This window comes from Prenolepis imparis, unplaced genomic scaffold (assembly GCF_030444845.1).
Source record: "Prenolepis imparis isolate NDT839.2.m4 unplaced genomic scaffold, iyPreImpa1.0 SCAF_6, whole genome shotgun sequence".
Lineage (NCBI taxonomy): Eukaryota > Metazoa > Arthropoda > Insecta > Hymenoptera > Formicidae > Prenolepis > Prenolepis imparis.
The window spans coordinates 2,897,557-2,923,136 of record NW_028141164.1 but is presented as its reverse complement, the minus strand read 5'-3'; the positions used below and the strand labels follow the sequence as shown (position 1 = coordinate 2,923,136).

Here is a 25,580-nt window from a genome sequence, read left to right as displayed (position 1 = left end):
TTCTCTCTTTAAGCTTAGTCTTCGAAACGCAACGGGTTAAATTTATCTCAACACGTACAGACGTAAGGCATTTACCGTCTCTTTGTGCCCGCGGATTGGCGGAGAGTTGTCTTTCGCGATCAACCAGTGGTGCCGAGTAACTCGAGACCCGACACGCCGAGAGCAAACGATCCACCGCACAGACTGTGTATTCAGTTGCCTCCATCTCTCTCTTCGGCGTAAGACCGAAACGGATGCCGAACTGTCGAGGATGCTTCTCTATTTCGGAGATCCTCGACGGTACATCTGTCGCTGGTAAAATGTTAACGCTATGTGCACCTGTTACCGTAAAACGCTAAAATTATCGATCGCTTTGCTCCTTACTTAGAACTTGGGATATATTGATGAATATAAATCATTCTGTATCTAAAAGAGATAATATTTCTTTCATCGAGAGAAAAGTGTCTTCAATATCTTTGTATCTTTAAATTTTTCTTTTTATTTCTCTACTCTACTTACTATTTTAAAAAAATATGATGTAGAAATAAGTGTGAATTCTTTGGATATGGTGAAGTATCACTCCGCGAAGACTAGTTTTGATATTACTCATCTTTTAAATATTTTTCTTTCCTTTGCCTAATATTAAAAATTATTTTTTTGGAAATTATACGAGAGTAAGTTCGAGCTAAATATTTTCTCGTTAAATTTTTTTAAATTATAATATTTATTTCTAAAAAAAATCAATATTGTATGTATGTGTACTTTCTAAAATATACATAAATTTGTCACACTTTGATGTTACATTATGGGTTTAAATAGTCTCATATCAATTCCATCAAAGCTACATGTGATCAGCTATTTAACGTGTCATTGCAGAATATCATCACACGGATGCTACAAACATTATTTGTATAATGATGCGTCGCTTTAAAATAGAACCATGCGTAGCGCAAAGTGCAACGATTAAGTGTGTTTTGCTTGGCGACTATCCAAATAACAGAGACACCGTCATCTAAACTAAACTACCGTCTCGAAAAAAGCAAATCAGTTGTACTTTGATTTGTCTAAAATAAAGTATTAAAACTGTAAAACAGTAATGGTAATAAATTGTAGAGAATATGCGCGGAATACAATTTGCCATGAATTTGAAAAGTCGCTTTAACTGCGGACAAGAATCTGCAAGCAATCAAAAGCATGCCTTGCAGTTTGAATCCAAGGTTCAAAATTTTTACGACATCACGTTGTACAAGCTGACAAACTTATCGCAGCTGCGAATGACACGCAAAATTAACGAGTTGGAGCTGATATCTACGGCGAGTTTTTCCCTCGACATCTCGCAAATTACTGTTGTTTGAGTGAAAAAGACGGCGCTTTTCAGCATTGAAACGGAACAAAGTTTTAATGGGAAACAAATACTTTTGGTTTTCGATAGTACGCTTTCCGTGTTCAGTTCACGCGAGTTCAATTCAATAATAATAAATAAAAGCGCGCGCGCGCTATCCAAATGCAAAAGTGGCGTCATTATTCTCCACGGCCGCGATATTCTCTTTTATATCCCGAAGCGATAAATATTTTCATGAATTTCATCGGTCGGCCGCGACAAAAGCACGGGCTTGTTATTCCCCGCGAAAATAGGATGGTGCGGGAATGCTGGCTAAATTTAAAAAAAATGAAAAAGTAGCCCATCGCGTCGCGCTGATCGTCGACTTGATCCTCTCGCGTTTTCTACACATTTTTCGGCCATATTCTGTGCGTCGGAGACAACATAAATTCGAATTTTTCATTTCGAACGTTTTACAACAATTTTTCGCTTTTTTCGCAAAACCATGGAAAACCATTTCCTGATTTGACTCGAAGAAGAATAAAAGGCTATGCGCGTAAAATCGATAGAGCGATTAATATCGATCAATTTTTACTATACTGCGTATAAACGATGTCATAGCCATTCGGACATTGTTTCGCGTGAAATATAAAGCTGATACAACATAACTGTAATTTTTCCGATAGTCGAATATTAACGAAAAATCATAGACCAAGGTGTAATCTTTTATATTACAAAGTAGTTTCGCATTCAGGAAATATCGGTCGATTTTGCGCGACTATCTTTTCCATAAAAAGTATAAATTATCCATCGATTTTACATTTATTATTCCGATAATTTAACGTTAATATTAGTAATATTATTCTCTCTTTCTCACACATACACACGTGGATGCCTAATAGATAAGCCATGCCGTTGTGTTAACTTAAATCGTATAACATAAATCTTCTCATCACTTCAATGTGATCATAGTATTTAAAATTAACGTTTTGATGATCAATATATATATATATCGTATTCTCGATATATGATACACCAAATTGGCGTATGGCGGAAGAGAGCGAATGTCATATTAAACAATCACAACTCCATTCGTTGCGCGGCGAGATAGAAACGCGGCGAAATGCAAATTAAAATTCACAAATAAAATCTCGCAAACAGTTAACGAATGGCTCGATATCGGTGAGGTACGCGATATCCTGACATGCGCAATATTTAACGTAATATCAAATAACCAGATAGTGCATCATCAGGAATGAATAATCGGACATAAACGCCGGAAGCTGCGCTCCGTGCATCCTCCGGCGAGGCATTCGATTATTTTCTTTCTCGATAAATGATGTAAATAAATATAGATTACAAGTACACGCGATATCGCATGAAATGTATATGGTGCATAGAAAAACTGAAGTCGATTGACAAGGATCCATTATAATACTAGTGATAATTGAGAGAGGGAGAGAGAGAGAAAAAGAGAGAAGAAATAGAATTACATTCTCGTAAAATAACGAGATATGCACATGATATTTAAGCAATATTAACTTCTAATAATCTAAGATTATTATATTTGTGGCGGTTCAATAAAATACGCTTCATCTTTTCACTTCCTTAAACTCTCATATTAATTATAATCGTATGTGGAATTTGAAATAGAATTGTTATCACACACATGTCGTTACATTATACTATCGTTTGACTATCGTTTAGCGTAAGACTGAGATGCAGGGGACACAGTAAGGGAACTTTAACCGGTTTCAACTTGTGTCAGCTATGTCTCTTTATCCTCTATTAGATATAGAAAGCCCGCTTATGCAATACCTCGTGAAACACTCAAAGACCAGCTACTACTATGTCGAAATACGTAGCCAGTTGTACAATAGCAGTGTGACTAGTATTCAAGTATCTTTATATATTATCGATGACCTTTAAAAGATTAAAATTAATAATCGCCTATTCGCAAAATGCTACGTAAATAAACGATAAATACAATTTTATACACGTATTGCACTTGGGTGAATTTCCAAATATTCGTATTTTTATATTTTCCGCGCATCGATGAAGAATTAGGAAAAAATCTACGAATGATTTAAATTAGATTTCGTTTTATTTCCCATTTCTCTTTTAATTTCTGCACTTATTAAAATGGAGATTATATTTAAAATTTTTACTTCCACGTACGTGCGTGCAATCCATTATTTACATTGAGGCCGCAGAAATATTAACCTCCTATTAAAAAGAAAAAAAATCGCTTTTATTATATAAAATACGGTCAAAATAAAATTACTCTAGAAACATCGTCGGCCTCTCCGAGCTTCTGTTCCACTGCAATTAACTCCCAATTATCCCGAGGGTCTCACTCTCTGCAACGCGCGCGCTCGTTCGGCCAGAAACGCTTCCGAGGGAAGCGTAATTCGATTCCCGTACCCTAAATTTACAAGCAAGTGCACGTGTCCCCGTTGACTCTCGCCATCTCGTTTTCATCCCCTCGATTCGTATGCGTCGTCGATCGTCAGTCCGTGTTTTTCCCGTTCGTATATCTCGCCGTTGACGTCAGCGGGAGACCCAATTTTCGAGTAGTAACTGGGATGGAACATCCACCACCGAGAGTGGTTTTACAAGCCGGTGTAAGGGGAGAAGGGAGACCCCCGGGGCAGGGGGGGAGCACAAATGAGGAATATTCCAGCTTGCTTTAGCGTGCGAAAACTTAACTTTCTTACGACGAGTCGCTACACTCGTCTCTCGTTTTCCATATTGTAATTCCTCCAGGCGGATAGAATTCTACGACGTTCCGGAATACGAGTTTTTACATGTATGTATACATATACGTTTCCTCGGAACGTATTCTTGCCCGACAACGGCAAGTTCCGCTCCGAAGATCGCTCGGACGACAGTTATTTGGAACTTGATCCGTAAGTTCGGGAATCGTCCTCTTCCGAATCTAAACGACGTTGTTTTGTTTCGCACAGATTCAAGGCAAAGTTGGATCGAAGCAAACATCGGGGGAATTTAAAGAACGCGAAAGAAGGTTAATTCAACGTTGTATAAGCGATCGCCATATATGCGCAAGGATGTGTATCACAAAATTTTCCCTCGTTAAAATTTACTTAAAAAATGTATACAAAAGTTTTCTCTCTTCTTTGATTTCTCTTGCGTATTATTGTTTGTAGTATAAATTGCAAGAATTAAAACATATATGGAGATTGAAAATTAAGAATTAAAGAGACCGAGTTTAAAGCTCAAATAAAAAAGCTTTATGTACATTAATGTTTAAATGTGCACTTTTCGTATGCATATTTGTTACAAATTGTTATATTTATGTATTGAGAGCATGCCAAGTAGATGCGGTGAGTCATCGGCGACAACAATTTCGTTAAATTATGCCGTAACATTCGCAAATTGCGTCCGCGCGTTTTCCAATTCTAATTCTCCCCCGCAAATTCATGACTGTTGCGACAGTCTTGACAAGTTTTTCCAGAACACTATTCGTACATACAAGTCCCAGTTCCTTATAAATAATCATTAATGACGTGCGCTTCGTTATAGCAAGGCGGCATAGAAATGGAAATGCTTGCGTAATACGCGATGCATAATGTGGAAACTGGTTCGAGAAGCGCGGAGACCGAAATTGAAATAATAATAGTTCTCTTACTCTCGCATAGAACTGGCGCGTTTCATTTTATTTAACGAGAAAAGTCCTGGATAATGTATCGTTTTCGAGAAAAGAAAATCCATGCGCTTACTGTCTCTCTCTCTCTCTCTCTATTCATTAAATATTTCTAGATGAAAAATATATAAAAAAGAACATTAATTATTCGTTGTCATTATTATTAACGTTTAATTTTGATTATTATTATTATTAGCTATGCGCATTTATAGTTTTCTGGGTATAATAGTACCTCGTCATAATTAAGGCCTGTAGAAACGTTACTATGATTAAATCGCGTTAACGTTTATTTAGAGGTCGGAATATTATTATCGTAATGAGAATCGTTATTATTGCGCGCCACATGGCGTAGCAATGAACGTACTACAAAGCTCCTGCAGTACAATAGTCAGAGATTGTTCACGGTGAGCTTTACATTCCCATTGATATGCGGACAAAGCAATAACGTGATCGCAGTTCATAACATATTCCACGAAATAAAATAATTCACTGTTGCGTGAACGCGTACGAGCAACACCAAACGTTTGTAACGAAAGAAGTTACACGAGAAACTGTGCGTGAGATATTTGCAAATATATTTATTATAAAATTACTATTAATTAATAATAATTATTATTATAGTAATAGTCATAGTAACGTTAACCGACAATGTTATTATTATTGCATAGCGCAGAGTATGCATAATAAATTCAATTATTCTTAATCAATATATTGCAAACAATAAATTAATCAGCTCGAGCAGATAGCAATAGATATAACTAATAATTATATATATGTATATAATAATTATCAATTATATAATCATGGTTATCTACACACACTTCTAAGCGATCTTCCAATCTAATTTCGACGCGTGACGTAATACTATAGTACACAACATCGGTGACAATCCGAGTGATTTTTCCAGCCGAAAAAAAAAAGGAGAAACAACGTGCAACGTGATTCGCGCCCTCAACTGCGCAGGCAATTAAACCAAAATCAATTCCGGGCAGGTACTCAATTGATCCAACGCGAACACGGACACCGCACGTACGCACGCGTCCACCCTTTATCAGATCGGATCGAGCGCGAGAGAAGCGCCAGTGCCAATCAACGTTTTCATCCGCATTGTCAGCTGTCGTATCTTGATCCGGTGGAATTCCGAACATGGGAAGTTCGAGGCTCTGACAGGCACGATCATACTTTCCGATAATCTACGAATATATTCTGCCCGCTGAGAAATGGCCGTCGTATTATTAAAACTCGTGACTCGGATTGACAAATTAAATAAAAACCAGGGCGCGAGATGTCAAATCCCAACGCGTCAAATTATATATAGGTAATACGTACCTACTATTTTAAAGTGTGCGTTAAAACATGTACAAAAATTTTTATTTGAGATTTAAACTTATAGTCTTTAATTCTTAATTTTCAATCTCTATATGTAATTTTTAATTCTTGCATTTATATACTGCCACAAATAATAAGTTACGAGAGTTATTTGTTTGATCGAACGAATAATCTATCACTTTTCCCTTACTTGATTTAGTATTTGTCTCCAAAGAAAGAAAGACCAAAAATCTCTCTAAAAATATAGACGCCGAAATATTTCGTCCCGATTACGTCACTTGTTTAACCCAATCTAAGTTCGGAATTTGCGATTGCAGATAAAAAAATCATGTCTTGACGCGTCGCGAATATCGTCTACGAATCCCATAATTAATGACCGTCGATTAATTCGAGAGGGATCTCGAACAACGACATTCATAGTCGTTATCGAAGCACTCGACGGAGTATGCATGCACTGATGGTAGCTATGCACGATCAGTGCTTCAACACAACAGGTGGTTCTATGAACGGCGATTGATCGAAGGAACTAGTAATTAATGTTACGTATAACTCGCTTTATCTCAAACATGTCCTAAGTAATAAATCAAAGGATATATACATCTCGCCTTCTCGCTGCATATTATGCGTTTGCACATATGTCTAGAGCCAGAGATTTATTTTTCATATGTAAACGTCATGATTTTTTTAAAAATAATAATTTAAATTTGATAGAGGTAAATTGAAAAAATTTTCCCACATTTTTTTCGCAATTTAAAAAATAAAATTAGTTCACACGTAGCTGTGTTTTATCAGAAATTGTTCATGACACATCAAAAATGGAATATTTTTTTTATTTTAATATTCTGACCAAATATAAAAGAATAAAAAGCGTTATTCATATAAATTCGAGTGCTGAAACGTTCTATTAATTAAGTTTTAATACCGGATGAATAAAATCTCTCGTATTTCAAAACGAGATCGCCCGACTCTAATGTGAAAACTGCAAAAACATTAATGATAATAATAATAGCGTGCGCGCATTGCATAAATGAATATTTTCACGTCTCTCGCTACATTAATATAAATTCTAGCTTAAACATTTATAGCACTCAGCCATTCGTTTCGAATGTAATCGATAATACATTCTATGCGACAACGTTGCAATAAAAGCCATTTCTTTTATAAATTTTTTACGTCTTTTCTTAAAAGAACTCGTAAAGCGTCTTTAAAAAGGTTCTTAAACGCCGACATCGCACAACCAGATATAACGCAAATTTAATTATGAAAAAACATTGAGCTCTCTAATACAAAAAAAAAAAAATAATGATTTGAAAAGAAACACTCGGGATTTTTAAAAACAATTTCAGAAAACACAGACGAGCGTAAAATTCGATCAAGTATATTTCTTCTTCTTCTTAGCAGGAGGAGAATGGTCCTGCAATCCGCGTCGCTGCCCTCGATCTGCACTCGCGAAAAAAAAAAACGGATTTCCCGCGGGAACATTATCATTTTAGCTTGCAGGGCATATTGCGGCGGCGATGTGCTGATTATCGATTCGAGGACCGGCGCCGTTCTCGTCAAGTAATCAAGAGCCGAGATCCGGCCGCGAATCTCTTCTTCTCGCCCGTCTGCACTTGGGTTTTTTTTTTTTTTTTTATTTTTTTTATTCTCTCGTGAAAACGCCCGCTAACGAAAGTAAATTCTCACGACCAACCACTTTTCGCCGGTGTGCTCGATAGACGTTTTATCCACGGATCTTTGCTCTCCCCGCACGGGTCGAGATTTCTCGATGAATTTTAAGACGATTTCAATATTTCCGAATTTTAATCTTCTTAATTTCATGTGAAAAGCGTCAATTTTGTTTTCTGTCACTCTCTCTTTCTCGTGATAGATGAGAAGATACAATCAGATCATGAAATTTTGTATTCTTTCATCTGTCTAGATTCTCAAATAAAGTCGCGAATTTCATCAACGACTCTGTTATACTGATTTTAAAATTACGAATTTTCTAGGATCAACTGCACCTTTGTGAAATTGCTCCTCAAAGGTGGATGGTTATTCTCGCCCGAGTAAAATTGGCATTCTCGCGTCACGCTTCACGTACATATTGCGCTCGTATATACCCGGGCTCTAACAACTCCTCCTTGCAACACAACGCGATATTAGCGTCGACTAACGAACGAGATTCAAAGTGTCTCGGTTACGCTACGTGAGGGCATACGAGCTTTTAGTAAAGCGCGAGAGTACTGGCTTTTAAAATCTTTTCTTAATACAAATACTTGCAAACACGATTCAAAGTTTTCTTTTAAGAGACAAGTGTATAATCTAAAGATAAGTGTAATAGCTTTACTATATTTAGGTGAAACATCAATCTTAATGTTGCAAATTTCTTTAATAAAAAGTACTTTTAGAAATCTGCATCGTGGTCCAACAAATGCTATTATTCATTTTATTAAAACTATATTTTTTCTCTTTAATTACTATTAATCTTTAGAAATTCTAAGTAATACATATTCATCACCCTTTTCGTTAAATAGAAAAAAATGAACGGAAAAAGAAGATGACTGAGCACAGATAAGTCCGCAATACTCTCTCCCGCGTGTACTTAATGACTATCAGAAAACCTGGGGCTTCTACAGAAGAAAAGAGTCATTTGTTCTCATTCGCGGCAGGCCTTAAAAAAGAATCGCGTAAACGACGGCGACGACGACGACGAGGACGAAGACAGTTGTAAACAAACGGCCGCAGCTCGCGACACTCCATTATGCAATGTAATGTCAGCAGATGCTGCAGAATGCAGCGACGGAAGGAAACAGGACGAAGAGATCGGAGGAAGAAGATGGGACTATTATTAATTCAAACTTTATCGCCGCTTTCCGCTTCGGGACAGTAAAACAACGTTAAGAAACAGAAAGGGATGGACGTTAGAATGAACGTCGAGCGCCAGGAAGGCTAAAATCCGTCGTCGTCATCGCGTGTTTCCGCCGTTACAAATAAAAGCTAGAAATGGAACGCGATTCCCGTGATAAATGGATTTTAATCAAACGCGTTCCAGCAGGAAAATAACGCACGCGCGCACGTTACGGCTTCGCACGCGACGTGCATTAACGATGAACTTAATTAGGTCATCGCCATTCGTCCGCGCGCCACGATCGAGCGATTTCGTTCTCCGGGGAAAATCGATTCGTCTGGATATTTATCAGAATCGCCGGGATGACGAATCCGCCGTCATCGGCAAGAACTGGAACACTCGAATGTGAGCATCACATTCACGTCACGATTTTCCTCCTGTAATAATGACGCGCGCAAATTTTTCCATATGATAGAACACGACGAAAACGATTTATCGCCATCTCGATATCGATGCGGCCAAATTTTGCAAGTTTCCCGCCCGTTTTCGCGAAGCCTTGTAACACGCATAGTTTGAAAATGCACATTAGGCTAAATCTCAAACAATTGCAACCTTTGTAAACGAATGCAGCTGATCGCGAAAAAAATCGTTATTTCTATCTCATAATTATCTTGTAAATTGCTGTAAATTATTCGATAAAATAAAACTTAGCAATAATACATAATGTTATTTTTTCAAGATTTTCATAAACCAAATAAACTTCTCGAAAAGAACAGTTTCTTAGTACTTATAAACAAGTAAGTTGGAAAAAATACTTTCTTTTTATTTAATTTTAATTTAATTTTATTTAATTTTAATTTTTTACGTTTTATGCAACAGTTTATCTAGGAGGCTCGGAAAGTCCGGAAGTATAAAATATAACCAATTAGATTTATCAGATGGAATAAAATACGAGAGATTAAAATTATATAGAGGCCATTTCCGAGAGTTGCGCAGAATTATTGCAGGTAAAGAGTATCTTTTTACGGCGAATGTTGGCGGGTTCTGTTCGTTTTATCGCGATGGTGTTTAGAGCGATAAGTCACGTTGTTAAGGACCTTTTTTCGATAACTGCGAATATGGCACGATTCGCGTAAATTTTCGACTTTTCACCAGGCGACAGATGGGAAAGTAGTTAGATATTAATATCGTTCGAATTATAGATATTGTTAATGAATATAATTCACGATGTGTAATTTAGCAAATTGAGAGAATGTTAATTTCCACCGCTTTAATGAGCTAGCGAAGCTCTCACAAACCTTTGTTACGATAACGAAATCAATATGTCGTCGTTGACATAGTTGAATCGATTCCTTTGTAAAATCCTGCTCTGGAAGCGAGTTTGCAAGAAAGGATAGCTTCCAGCTAATTGAACGACGATCGAACGCTTAATTCTGAATTCCGCTTATCAAGCTATCATTTGAAACAATTTCCTAAGATAAATAACACTGTCTTACCATAATTTATTTTAGAAAAGAAAACCTCTTTCTTACGTAAATAATACACTAATTAATAGAAATTTAAAATTGTTGATAAACTCTAATAAAAATTTATTATTTTATATAAAAGCTATTGTTCTTATAATATAATAGCATAAATGTTGCCAAAAAGTTAAAAAGAATCATCTGTACTTTTTATACAGATTTTTAATTTTTTGGCAATTTCAAAAATTATTGAAATCTGTCATTATTGGTATAATATTTTTGTATCATCTACATATGAGAAAAATAAATAAAGGATTTTCCTTTTCACGATTTAATGCGAAATAAATACGCCTCGTTAACTTTTTTAGCGTCGAGATACATATGTATATTCTACATTTGCGAATAGTATATTCTACTCGAAAAGAAAAAGAAAAACAATAATGTCGGTAATTTTGCTCTCTCGAGTTAGAAATCGCGCCTCATACGTGAGAGATGTGATCCCCAGAGTTGGAGCTCGAATCAAGTCACAAATACATACGTATATTCCTCATTAAGCCATCGAAGTAACGAGCGTAATTACGGGAGTAAATCCCCACTCGAGAGTATCCCGTCAGTAGTATGCCGCCCATTAATCGGCGGATAATTACGTGCGGACCTCATCAAAGTCGCCTTGCGAACGAACGAGCGAGCGAGCGAGCGAGCGAGCGAACGGGCAAGCGACGGACGTCTCTCGACTTTCGTGTGGCACTGGCACTGAAATCGATTTATGTCATTTCGTCAGTCCGTGCTCTCTGCACTTGACACATGTATATCGCCGATTAAAGGATCATCTCCGCCGACTCACGGCGGAGTTTAATTGGATCGTCTTGTGCCTGCGCTCGAGTACCGAGGGAGAAACGCGCGCGCAATTTGCGTCTCGTGTATTGCAAATTATATTGCAAACTCCGAATCTCTTCGTTTTGCTCGCCTTTGAACGCCGACAAAGGCAATGGCAATCGGCGAAATGACAATTGCGATGTTAAAAATGTGTCTTTCGAAACTACCCTTCTTAATTATCTCTTGTAATTTTTTTTCGCGATTCTCAATATTATAATTACTGTTATAATGTACTGTTAAATATTAAAAAGATTCAATAGGTAACATTTAGACAATAGATATTTTCACTGATTCGACTTAAGAGAGCGCAAATTAAAATTAATCTTAAATTTTTATGTTTAGAAATTTCTTTCATTTCCCTGCTATGATTAAAATGTCTGCATGATAGGTGTAAAGAGGAACTTTCTGAACATTTTATGGTTTGTCGTGACCACGATCAATTACGCGTCGAAAGATGTCGCTTCAAGAGCGTCGCTTTGCGGGGTTTTCGTCACGAAAAAAAAAAGTAAAAGCATCTAAGTGAAAGAAGTTAGCGATCCTGGATGGTATCAGGCTGTGTGCAAAAGACTCTGTTGATTTTAATTGAATCGTCCTTCTCTTGCCTAGTTGCCAAGAATTACACGTAGAAATCACACAACTCTCTCTCCTTCTCCTCCCTCTTTCCTACGTGTAAATATAGTTGCCTTTGCTTTGCGTTTATTCGCTAGATGCAAAGTTCCAAGATGATACACCGCAAGAGCCAACTAATTAAGGAGAGCGACTCAAAGAGTGTCAGAAAGAGACAGAGAGAGAAAAAGAAGGAGAACAGAGAATCTTTGTTTTGGAGGCGCTAAATAAAATCCAATAAGTACGTGAGTATATACCTATAAATTCATATAAATGTCTATTTATAATTTATCTTATAATCGATAGTCGTATTTAATTATGATTATCTTATTTTATACACAATTCGATATTTGGTTTTATATATATATATATTTTTACAAGAAATCAAAATGATATTTTTCATACAAAAGTTCTCTCCTTCTCTTTTCTCTTTTTTTTAGTGCATATATAATATTATTATCTTTATAATGTAACTTAAAATTTTCAAAACCACAAAAGTTAGCGGAAAACAAATTCAGTTATCCGAATCAATTACCGTGCTCCAACTTACAGCAGCACTACTTTCTAGAGCGAGGAAATTAATGATGCATCGCGACGGTCGGAATTATCCGGTGAAAGAAAACGGCCGCAAGTCACGTGACATGCGAACGATAAAACTTTTTCATCTTTAAAAGGAATCGTGAACTGTATGATGAAAAAAAAAAAATATACCGCAATATCTAACTCTAATATCCCGAAGTGGAATGGCACTTTTATGTCCTGCGTCTCGTCGTACATCGTTTTCCGGACAGATTTCAGGTCAGGTCCCTTTGTTGCGTTTTGACATACACACGCGATACAACAAGATACGGCAAGCATCTAGCCAGCTTGACAAGAGTCGTTCTTTTGTTCATCCCGCGCGATGAACATCCGCCTTGTCACTTTGTCGCACGTGCCGAGCAATGTTATTTTCACGCGTCGAAATGAATGACATATTTATAAGAATTATTAGTTGAATCGTATAATAGATCATAGAAAATTAACATAAACATAAATAATTCATTAAGTTTTGAATTGTTAATTTTCTATTCATCTTTCTCTATTTATGCACTGATTAAAATCCGCGAATATTATATATCGTTTGAAATAACGTGCATAAATGCATATTAGCAAACATGCAATGAGTCGCGTGATGAAATACATACGTGTGCAATGATATACATCCATGTAAATAATAGATTACAAATTCAGTTTTCAATGAGTAAAATACATAGGTATATTGTACATATTCCTCGTGAAAAAATAAATATCTTTTCCATTTGACAAAAAGTATCGAAAAATGCATCAATTTTTCAAGAAGCAAATGCACTATTGGCATTAAAAAATCAGATCTTAAAAACTGTGCATTTTTAACAATTTTGCCAAGGAAAAAAATGCTTATTTTTTGACAAGGAATACCGCGATCTATCCAACTATAAAACACCTCATACATGTATGTATGCGTAATAAATTCATATTTATTCAATCACCACACTAATTGTAAGCATACAAAAATAAACATAAATCTAAGAGATATCTTTTTCTAAGAATCTAAGAGATTCTTAATGTGCTATGTAATTTTTCTTTCCACAGCCGCAATTATGCACCGCTAATACTTAACCGAAGTTTTAAACGCTACATTATAAAATATTTATATCAAATATTTAATAACGATATTTCAACAATTTTGTGAATGCGCAAGATAATAATAAATATTTTCTTTTTACCCCGAAAATTTAAATTCTCTCCATTTCTGGAAAATAATATTTCATGTGTGCTATTATCGAAGATTATAAAAGATTATTAAGATAAACGATAATTTTATAGCTAAGAAATATCTTTGTATTATTTCCTATTTATTCCTATTGTAACATATGTCACTAACATAAAAATTTAATAGAAATTCAAATTAAATTTTATAAAAGAGCATTAATTAATAATTGAAATTATTTCTCGCATAAAATCTCATGTACGTCGATTTAATAAATTATAAATTCTTCACGAAAAAATCTCCTAGATTTATATTTATTATTCCCAAAATTATATTTATTATATTATATATTATATTTATATTCTTTAGATTTATATTTATATTGTATAAATAATATAATTATAGTAAAGAGAGACAGAGTCGCGCGCGTGTTATTTTTGCTTCTCAGCCCGCGTGAAATATATAAAAGCTATTGTCCGTAAAACTGTTGACATATATGAATGCCCGTGAAAAGCCAGACTTAAAATTTTTACCATCCTATATCTCCTCCGGCGATTTCTCGATATTCGGCGCGCTTCGAGTTCCTCTGCACGAGCAATGTGTATGCTGTTTTAATAGTTTCTGTCAACTTTGTTACTCGCCACACGAGCGGACGCGGCGCTTTCGTGTTTTGTTTATATTTGGCGAACGCGGGTTTTATTTATACAATCTGGAAAGATGCCAATAATGTAGCATATGTGTAGTTTTCGCATACGAACGGCCGGTATTAATAAAATTGACAAATCTCAATGTAACAGTATGTATACGATAGAATACTCTGCTTTTACATTCCAAATTTATATTCCATTTTATATTCAAAATTGTTTAATTGTTAAATTACATTTACAAAATTTTACCATTCCTCAGCTTCTGTTATTGTACATTTTATGTTAAAAAAAACCTTTTTTAACAACTCATATTAAAAAATAATAATTAGTAGTCAAATATGTTTTAAATAAAAATAATAATTTATCAATTTTCTCATAATTTTCTGATAGAGAGATAATTTTTAAAAATATTTAAGCTTAATAATTTTAAAAACTAATATAAATGCACCATAATTTCATATCTTTTTAAAAGATTTAGAAGATTTTGTTTAGAAGAAGCAATATCATTGTCAACACTGCATTGTTTGATCCGCTTTCGCTTTCGACAGTCTCTCGCTGTGTGTGACTCTCGTGGAGAGATGTATGTACAATTATCGCGGAGAATTTCCGGGGGAATAGATCGAGAGAGGAGAAAGAGAGAGAGTCGGTAATCCGCCTTAAAGTGTACACAAACCGCAACGTGGCGATAAATTCAGTTTACAGTCCCGGGAGTTCACGTCAAAGTCTCTTCTCAAAGACTTCATCATGATGAAAAGAACACGACGAGCTTTGCACGACAGGGTTCCGCGACTTCAGCGCAAAGTAATCCAAAACTCAGCGTGATAAGTCAGTAAGTTAAATTTTTTTATATATATATAATAGAAGTAAGGGGAAAGAGTTCTACCGCCTACTTCTTCGGTCAAGGATGTTCGCTGTTTGCTCAAGTGCTCGAAGTCATTACAATAATCAAGATAAGAGACTGCGTACCGAGGACAGTAGATTGTAATTTTGCCTCGTCCACTAATGACGGCATTTTTTACAATCAACTGCGAAAAGATCGTTTATGTAGCAGGACAAAACCATTCTCGCAAAAAATAAAAACAAAAAAAAACAACTGGACAGTAAACAATTAAGTTCGTGGTTGGCGTTTCGTAACGCAATTGCAGTAATAATAATGGTAACGCGAATTTAACAAGCGAGCTGTTCATTGAGTTCTAAAAGAACATTTTCCGTTCTTTTAAAAAAAACCGCAGCTCGCAGTTATGCTCTGATGAGAAACGTCATGTATTTTAAATTCCGTATAAAAATAACGTATACATCGTAATTTTAACTCTCGCGTTTTAATTTTTTTAAATTGAAATGCATTAAATATCAATTATAAGACACGTTAAGAGACAACTACCACAGGACACGACACCGAAAAGACACCGAGACTCACCAGAAACTCGCCGCTACCGAGACTCTGCTGAGATCCGTCCGGCGTGATGGCGAGATCCGCGACGATCGACGTGGAGAAGCTTCTGCGTGCTTGATGATAACACTTGTGCGGGCCCAGGTTTCTTTGCGTGCCGTAACCGGAGACTACGGGGCTCTCATCCAACTTAGACGTCCAGATCTCTTGCTCGCGCTGCGGCGACTGACTGATGGTGCGATGCTTGGTGAATCTGGAGATTCGTTCGGTCTTCACCCAGTCGTGATTCGGACGAGGCTGACGCGTGATCGTCTGCAGCGACTTCATGGCGTTGAAGCGCGAAAAACCGTCCTCCATCGCGGCCGCCCAGAGGTGATCCGGGAGATCCCGAGAACCGCACTGCGTCTCGACGGATTGCCGATCCGAAGACGAACCGAGACCGGAAGTGGTCGGCGTGGTCGGATAATATCTTCGGTAGGACGTGTCCTTGGAATCCTCGATATCCGTGGAGTAAAAGTCGCCGTCGCGCGACTCCAGCGAGCGATTGTTCTCGTGCAGATTGAGGGACGAGCCGATGCCGGTCGAAGTGGTCGACGTGCGGCAGAAGCGCCGTTCGTTTGCCGACGTCCATATCTCGTCCGTGATCGAGGAACCGATCCCCGTGGAGGTCGTGGGCGTTCTGTGCGAGCGAGTCTTTCTATAGCCGCCGTGTGTGTTGATGCGGCGAATAGTGGGGGGAGGGAGAAAATGTTTGCATCTTCAAGATCGGTTACGGTAATACGCTCGGTCTCTTTTTAACCGTGTTTTTGAAGCACAACGAAAGAATGTAGCGATAACGAAATTTCAAATAATTAAACAGCGATTTTTGACTAGTTTAATTCGAGCGTATAGTTAAATTAAATTTTTGTTAGAGAAAAAATGCAATAAAAGAGAATGCAAATTAATCGGTATGAAAAAGCGAATTAAATATTCGATACTAATGGACCATAATTTCAAAAGTTTCAGGAGACGTAATAAACTGCGATACAATTTTATTTTTTCTTAGATACTTGCTACGAATTGTGCGGCCGATAAGATCAAGAAATAAAATAAATTCTATATTCCGAAGATTGATTTTGAACTTGTGTATAACAAATTTTCACGAAAATATTTAAAGATTTCCTGTCAATATAACACTTGAGAACGTCTAAACGGTAATGAAGAATTAATAACGTGCGCGACTCGAACAAGGAACTTTTGATATGGCAGATACAGTGACACATAATTGATCGAATGTTTCAAAAATTATTTATCAATTATTAAAAAAAATATATATTATACATATACACACACACACATATGTGTATTTATAGATATATTTTTCTAATTTACAGACATAAAAATTCATTTTTATATGCTATCTTTTTTCTTTTTCTTATCCTTGAAAAATCTTAGAACATTTTTTAAATCATCGATCAATTAAGCGCATAATTGTATATACCTATGAGGGAAATTTCTCTCTCTCCAGAGCTCATCGGGGTTCGCGGAGGACGTGTGGTTCGCAGAGGTCGCGACGAGGGTAGTGTGTTGATTCGCGTAGGAGCACCTCTGAGGAAAGCCCATTCCTTCGTCCAGGCCGGCCGCCCAGAGCGATTCGAGGGGTAGATCCTGAGCGCCCACGGGGGTGCCGCCGGCGCCCTTGCCGCTCCCTGTCATCGTTCCGTGTTTCCCCCCGTTCCCGGTGGAGGGAAACACTCTCTCGGCACCCTGAAGGACGCAGCACATGCTCGTGCCGTCTCCCCCGTCGCTGCCCCCGATGCCACCACCCTCCTCCTCCGCCTCCGACCCCCTGGAACCAGAGCTTTGCAGGCAACCTATCGTGACCGAGCTTTTGATCTGGCGCCAGGCCTCGACCCCTTTTTTTCAAGAGGGGGTGACGACCCTCCCGGCAGTCGGTTCTTCTTGTTCGCCTCTTCCGGCAGGCCCCGACAGGCCCGACGTGCCCTTCAAGGCCGGCCCTTCATCCCTCCCGTTTGTTTTTGTGCGTCTGCGAATGCTCCTTTGCTTGCTAATCGCTGGAGTTAATGGTTGACGAGCGGTGACGGTCGACACGACGCTCCAGCGTGTCTTCTTCGGAGGCGAATAATAATTTGTCGAGGGAATTCGAGACACTGAAAGTTGATTTCGTTCTATTGTAACTCGCAGACGGAATAATTTGTAATGTCGTTGCGGACCTTTCGCAGGATGGTTCGAGGAGGAAGGCGGAAAATCGCAGGAAAAGAATGCAGTTGAAACTACGTTACGAGATATTTATATACAAAGAGATATTACGCGAACGAATATTATATCTGAATCTCGATGATGTAAAATGTCGTACAAACATATGGCACGACGGTATTTCCCTTTGCTAACATTGCTGGACTCAGTTTGCGAAACCTGCAAACTCATCACCAATTTGCCGTAACTGTATCTCTGGCGCACCAATTACAACCATATTTCATTTGACTCGTTACGTGCTACACAAATATAACCTTTCGTTCTAACATTCGTAATATAATCCTAAAATTTAAACATTTCTAGTAAAATACTTGACACAATCATCCTAGTATCCGTAGCAGACGTATTTATTCAAATTATGATAACTTGAAATTGTATATTCAATAGTTCTAATAATGAAATTTTGCTCATCCATTTACATATACATGTATATGTACATTTATATACACATAAAGAATATATAAGAATTATTTTTTGTGTGACGTCGATGTAATATATGATATTGTAAATAAATGTCTATTGATATAGAAATAACAGCATGATTCTTTGTCTTACTAATCTCTCTTTCTTTCTCTCTCTCTCTCTTTCTCTATTATGGTTCCATACAATAAATTATTCAGATAGCAAGCTATTTGTAGCCCGGTAGATCATCGAGAATGCAAACGCATCGCAACGTGGAAATTCGATATCGCGTCCATTCTGTCAACCATAGCTTCCGTGCTCATTTTTCTTGTTTATTCGTGAGGACACGTCCTGGACGGCGCGACATTGATGAAGATTAAATGCGAAAGTCGAAATAAAGTCCGCGATCGATCCGGTCGCGACTATCTATACACATATACACGCACATCGAATCGATTCCGAGAACATCCGTAAAAAGCTTCCGATGCCGACGGAGAGATTCGATGGATTCTGGCCATTATACCGTTATACAGACAAATTGAATGCCGCGTAATTCGTTATTTACCGGCGCGGCTTTGTAATTGACCGAGGCACGGCGGACCCGATGATTTATCGCGATCGTCGAGACCCTTTTCGCCGGGGTCCGATTCTGTCCCGTTCGTGTCGGCTGTCGACGATGGAGATTTACGAGCGATATGCTGTCGAAACGTCGGCAAAAACATATGGTGGTAGCGACCCTGGATGGTCCTCGCATCCCCGCGTCTAACGAGAGAGTCTGGTCGCGAATGTTCGTATGTAATTGCCAAAACAGCGTGAAACGCGATTAAATTCGCACATGCCGAATCTTATTTCTTAAAAGTTTAGGACGCAACAAACACGACGTTTCAGATGAGTAATATTGTGCATATCTAAATCTCAGAGAATTCAAAAACTATTATTATATAAAATACTATATTTATATAGTTTCTTGAATCTGATATTAATGATAAGCAAATCGTGAATTCTGATTCAATTGCAAGGATATTGCAGCGGCAGCGTGATATTTGCGCGATCAAATTAGTATCTTGTTTACCCTTTAAATATGCCGATCTAACTCTCTGAATTAAACTCGGCACGTTTTCCCAGAATTCCCAATATACACCAGACGCAGAAATAATAATTAGCAAATTACGCAGTCCGCACATCACGCATGCTGATTGCATAAAACGAATGTTAATTTCCCGATCAAAGAGCACAAAATATACAACAAAAAAAAAGATATACTAAATCTCTTTTACGGTTAAAATCTCTTACAACATCTTCTCAAAAATTCTTCGTTGCAAAAGCACAATTTAAGTTCGCCCCGAGATAAAATTTGCGATAAAAATATTGTATATAATAAAATAAAATTCGCGATATTTCGCGATAACGAAATTTCTGATACGAATTTGCGATAAAATTTATCGAAGCGAGACGATGCGATCAATTTTATTTAATCTTTCCATTCACGTTGCGCGTCGAATGTGTGCAAAGATCGTTCGCGATATAACTCTTTGCAAGGCGCTCTTTAACGGATTTACTCGCGAAAACCCTCGACGAATGCGGAACGGCCGCAGCTTCGCTCTGGGAGTCTTTCAACGAATTTTCCTTCACATCTCCGTTAAGAGCGCGTTTGCCGACTCGAGATTTTGATATTTGAAAATGTAACGAGAAACGAGGATCCCTCGTGAGACCGCGATGGATAAAGTTTCGCGACAGTATTTCTCAATGTAGCAGCGCCCCTTAACTGACAAAATTAGTCAAACTAACTAACTAGAGAAATCTGTTTCAAGTCCATTCACATAAAGTATGCTTTCCTGAAGTTTGAACTTTTGAAACGGATTACTCGAATATACATACAAAAATTTGATGAATATCAATCGAAAGATATATTTCTTGTAAATATGTAAAACATATTTCTTATAACTTTTTTCTTTAAGCAGATGTATTATTTTGATAGATTCGATAATCAAAGTTTCCCCTCTTGGGATTGAGACTGGTTGAGAAATTCCGATTTATAAGATTTTAAAGTATATTTATGTAAATCGAATAAATAAAAAAGCAAAAATAATATTTGATTAATAAAAAATATAAAAAATATATACAAATATTCTAAGATTAATAAAATAACGCTTTTCTCAACATTTAAATAACCTACAAACTAAATAAAAACAAATATATATCTTTATATAGTTTCCTCTATTGAGAGGAAACTATTTGAAATTTAAGGCAATCGCAAGGGGGGAAGATTGTTTCACATTTTCATAAAAGTATTTTCCAATTCCGCTTGCGCGATCGCGGTTTCGTGAATTAGTAAATAATAGCGACAAACGAAAAAAAAATTAAGCACGCCGCCGGCGAGAAGAATATGGGAATAAGAGTCTAAATATTTATAGAATACCCCAATGTACGACGATTCAACGCGCGATACGTAATATGCTTGCAAAAAGAAGGCTGATGCATAAGTAAGCGAACGTCTAACAAGACGAAGTCGATGAAATTCCCGACGAAGCGCGAACGAATATGCGCCTGGGATTGAAAAGAGCGGCAAAAGGGAACACAGTTTCCCTCCTTCGAATGATCGCGAAACGAGCATGATCCATCATTACGATACGGGGAATAACCCGAAGGGCGCGGGCAGAGTAAACACGGAATTTAATATTGCAGAACCGCATGCAATGCGCGCATGCAACATTACCGATATGAAAATATCCGCACGAGCATCGCGGAATTTCCGCGCGCCTGCATCTGTATGCAAATAGCCATGTGTGTTCGTGGAAATTCTGTTACGTTCGCGATCAGCGTGTATCCCGATCTCGTCCGGATACAAAGAAAAAGATACGCGGAAAACAAAAAAAAAATATCAAAACTCCGAGTGATACCGTTAACCCAATTGAATTACACACACGTTAGCGGTAGTATATATACGGAAAATATACGTTAACTCGTCATTAATAACGTCGATCGATATATTAAACAGAATTATTTTTCTGCCGTAATAAAAATGAGATACGCGCGCCATAAGTGAGTTCAAATATATTATCGAGCCAAATGTATCTTCGAAAATATAATTTATCAAAAGTTTCTTTTTATTTTAATTTGAAAAAATGGTCTTCTCTCTTTCTGTAATATCTGCATCATTCTCATCACGTGACGTGTCTTCCGTGCAAGACGTAAATAATCTATAAAATACATACTGTGCCGTTAAATGCTCTAAAAGCAATTTTCCAATATCATAGTATCCATAAAACTTATTATGATGAAGTATCGGTGCAGTGTCGGTAAAAGGGAAAAATTACCTCCGGGGAAAGTGTGCAGGAAGTAAAAGATAAAAGAAAAAAGAACGATAGAATGAAAAAGAAGACGTCAAATTTTACAAAGGCATTTGGAAGAAGACAGAATATGTACGCCGCGGTAAAGAATACGCGAGTGAAACATGGCCGTCATTAAATATTTATAAAACGGTTGCGGATTTATATGCAGAAAACGAGCGTATACATCGGGTTACTCGTGTACCTCATAGACGGCTCACGCTTAAAACCATGATTTCCATTTAATGTCACCCATGAATACGGTCTCTCGGTGCGATTCGGTGGCGGTAAAGTGGACGCAAGGGAGGAAGAGAAGAATGCGCGCACTCGCGAATCCGCTGATTTTTATATGCACTCTCGAGACGCACCGTGCACGAGCACGCGGATATATACGTAGATCGAAGGAAGCGGCTTGGCACGTTGCATTATTTGGACGTCGTAAAACCGTCGTCTAGACTCTCGAAACGGCGAACGCTCGTATAAAAGCCGAGCGGAATCCGCGGAAAAAAAAAGAACGGTATTTAACAAAAGCTGAAGAGTGTTCCGCATCGCGATTTCGTGCAATTCCGAATCGCGAGATGAAAAAAAGGCGCATACGAAATTTTGCGAAAAATTCTCGCTACAACTGCGAACATTCGTTTTTATCGATGTAATAATATAAATGTAAAATTAATAAAAGTATAATCAATATTGTTATTGTACTCGGAAGGAAAATTTAATATGATTGAAATATTTCCTATAATAAGTACGAAGTGGAGTTTTAAATTTTCAGGAATACATATCACATGGTTTTATATTAAACACTAATAATTTGATACACTATATGTCACGTATATAACAAGAAAAGATAAAGAGAGAAAGAGAGAGAATTTTGAGAATGAAGCTAAGATTTCATAACTTATATAATGGTCGACCTATAAATGATAATTACCGATTAAAAATGTGGAATGAGGTCAAAATGACGGAAAACATGAAGCCTAGTCTGGCATAAATATTGTCAACGAAATTATGAGACGTGGAGTCTGCGATCGGCAGCACGTTTCATCTTCACAGTCGATATCAATAGCGCACAGATTTTGGCGGATTTGTTTGACCCATTCTTTTTTTTTCCATGTCAGTCATTAATTGTCTGCAAAATATGATCGATGTATTTGTGCCATGGACAGGCAGCTTATCCGCGTAAAAAAAAAAAAAAAAAATGTCACTCGCGATCGACGTTTATGATCGACGCGAGAGCTCGCAATGAATATCGAGGATTCTTATTTATCGTTGATCTCTGACAGCTTGATAATACGCATTTCGTTCGCGCTTATGAGAGTGCGTTCCAACGTGAAATAATTATATCGCTTACGACAGGATATATAATATAACCATGTTTTCCGTTATCAATTTGTAATTAGTTAATTGCGCATTTATCATACAGCGCGTTCTGTGATATATATTACAGTATTGTTATAAATTATCTCATTGTCTCTCAATCAGTATAACAAATATAATGCACTCTCTTTCTCTCTCCTTCTATCTCCCCCCTCTCTTTCTCTATTTCTCTTACTTCTCTTAATTAGAATAGTCTGAATAGTGACATACAAAACGATTCATTATATATAAAAGCCAAAATATATAAATTCTGTACAATTTTATTGATATAATTTTTTTCTTCTCTCCGAATGCAAAATATGTCATGCTGATTAACTCGATCTTACTTTTATTCGAACAAAATACTAATCGAGACAAATGAGAACAGGCGACAAGAATCACGGTGAGATATGATTGAAACGAGAGAAGGAGACACGCGGCTCGTAATAAAGATTATTTCCATAAAGTATCAAACAATGAGTCATTTAAAGAAAAATTGCATAAATTTAGTCTTGCACTCTCTCTTTCTCTCTGTCTATGCTCTATATTTCCCGAGCAATAATATTCTAAGAAAAGAAAAAATGCCACATTCTGATGAATGCTGCACCAAGCAAAAACTTTAAATTTCGGTTATTCAATTTTTTTCACTCGTCGAGAATTACTGTATTTATACATGCTTTAAAAAAATAATACTATTGAATTTGCTTCGACGCTACAAATCTTATTAAAAAAAGGTTGATTTCTATTTCTCAAAAAAGTTATCCTTATTCCATTCCTATAAAATAGCGCTATGTATTACAAAACTATTAATAATTGTGAACTGAATGTTCTTTCTAGAATTATTATTTTAAAAATTTTGTTATAAAATCTCTTTTTTCGTTTGGAGATGTTAATTTATCAGAGTACAAATATCTGAGCTCTGCATTATAAAAGAAAATTACAAGATAAGAGCGTCTAGATAAGAGTCAAAAGTATCTAGAATGAGAAAAAACTCGGGAAATTTTTGCGAAGCTATTTGAAGAGAAGAGAGAGGGGTCCATCCCCCATCTGACAACGATGCGTTCATGGGTTTCTTTTTCGTGGCGACGAGGCGGACGAGAAGGACATTTGTTTTCGCGTTAGAGCCGATGGAAAGTTGTCGTGGTCGCGACGCCGTGAAAAATACGGGCTGAATATCCCGCTCACGTCTTCTCGTCTCCCACGAGCCGCTCGTCGCCACCTTTTTATAGCTTGTCAAGTGTAAATCCCCGATGACTCACGAAGACGCGATGAATGGGAATAGTGTTTAACGCCAAGAAATTCTGTCCCGAGAAACCGGTGGTGTGACAATATCTCTCGCGTCATTCCCGTCGCGATGCGCTTTTATTTTGCGAGTATCGTAAGTAGAACAAGATGAATGTCTGACGCGACGACGCTTTTGCTACTGCGCAGATCTTGTCTTGTCGGTCTTGTCTATTCATGAGCTTTTTCTTTCGACTCCTGGGAACGATCTTGGGATAGCGAATTTTTATACTCGTTACGATCGAGAGCGACGCTAAATTGCGACTGTGTGTTAGTTATACACACATTTACTTTAAAAGATACCTCAACGTAGTCTGACAAATTGTATTGATTCACGTGTAATATTAAAACTGCGATTGCGAGTTAAAAATATATATTAAGTGGAAATGTATACAATTTTAAACGCGCGCGCGCGGTAAAAATTTGAATTATAATTAATTTAAAATTAAATTAAATAATTAAACAATTTTCAAATGTAATAATGAAACGTTGAATAATATATTCAAAACCTTTGACTGTGCTAATACTTGATTTATGTCGCATTTAAATATTGCAATATAAACATTGGATCTTTCGCTAACGCTTCTTTTAATACAATATTTATTACAATAACTATATTTACCTTGACACATACCACATTCAATATATTGTTTACTGATTACTATTATTTATTATTATTTGTTGAATTTCGTGAATTTTCGCGGATCCCTACATTCATCAAAGGGCCGTCGCGTCGACAATGAATAATGAAAACGCGCCCGGAAAAAAAAATGTAGCGATAAAAGCGTATAAAACCCGGCACTCTGTTGTTTCCGTCGTTGTGCCGGACTGTTTCCGCGTTTGTTGTAACACGCTCTTTAATTTGGCCGACGTTTAGCTCGCCGTTGGGAAAACAGTTGTTTCAATTTATTCGATCAACGCGGACGCGATATCGCTATACCTAACGTAGGGACATTCGTCCGCATTGCGGCGCGGCAGGTGTGAAATAGAAGCAATTGAATCCCTTTAAATCGCTTTAATTGCACATATCCGTCGTTACCGTGCAAACGGAAATAACAATACAACAGCGCGCGCGCGACACCTCGGAAATATACAGCACCCCAAAATTGCGATCATCGCGCG

At 37.2% G+C, this 25,580-nt stretch overlaps 1 protein-coding gene across 4 annotated transcripts in view; it reads right to left on the bottom strand.

The window, feature by feature from the left end:
- The window catches only part of LOC145937331 (uncharacterized), a 233,645-nt gene that overhangs the window by 109,457 nt on the left and 98,608 nt on the right, over nt 1–25,580 (bottom strand). The gene's annotated exons all lie outside the window — the stretch shown is intronic.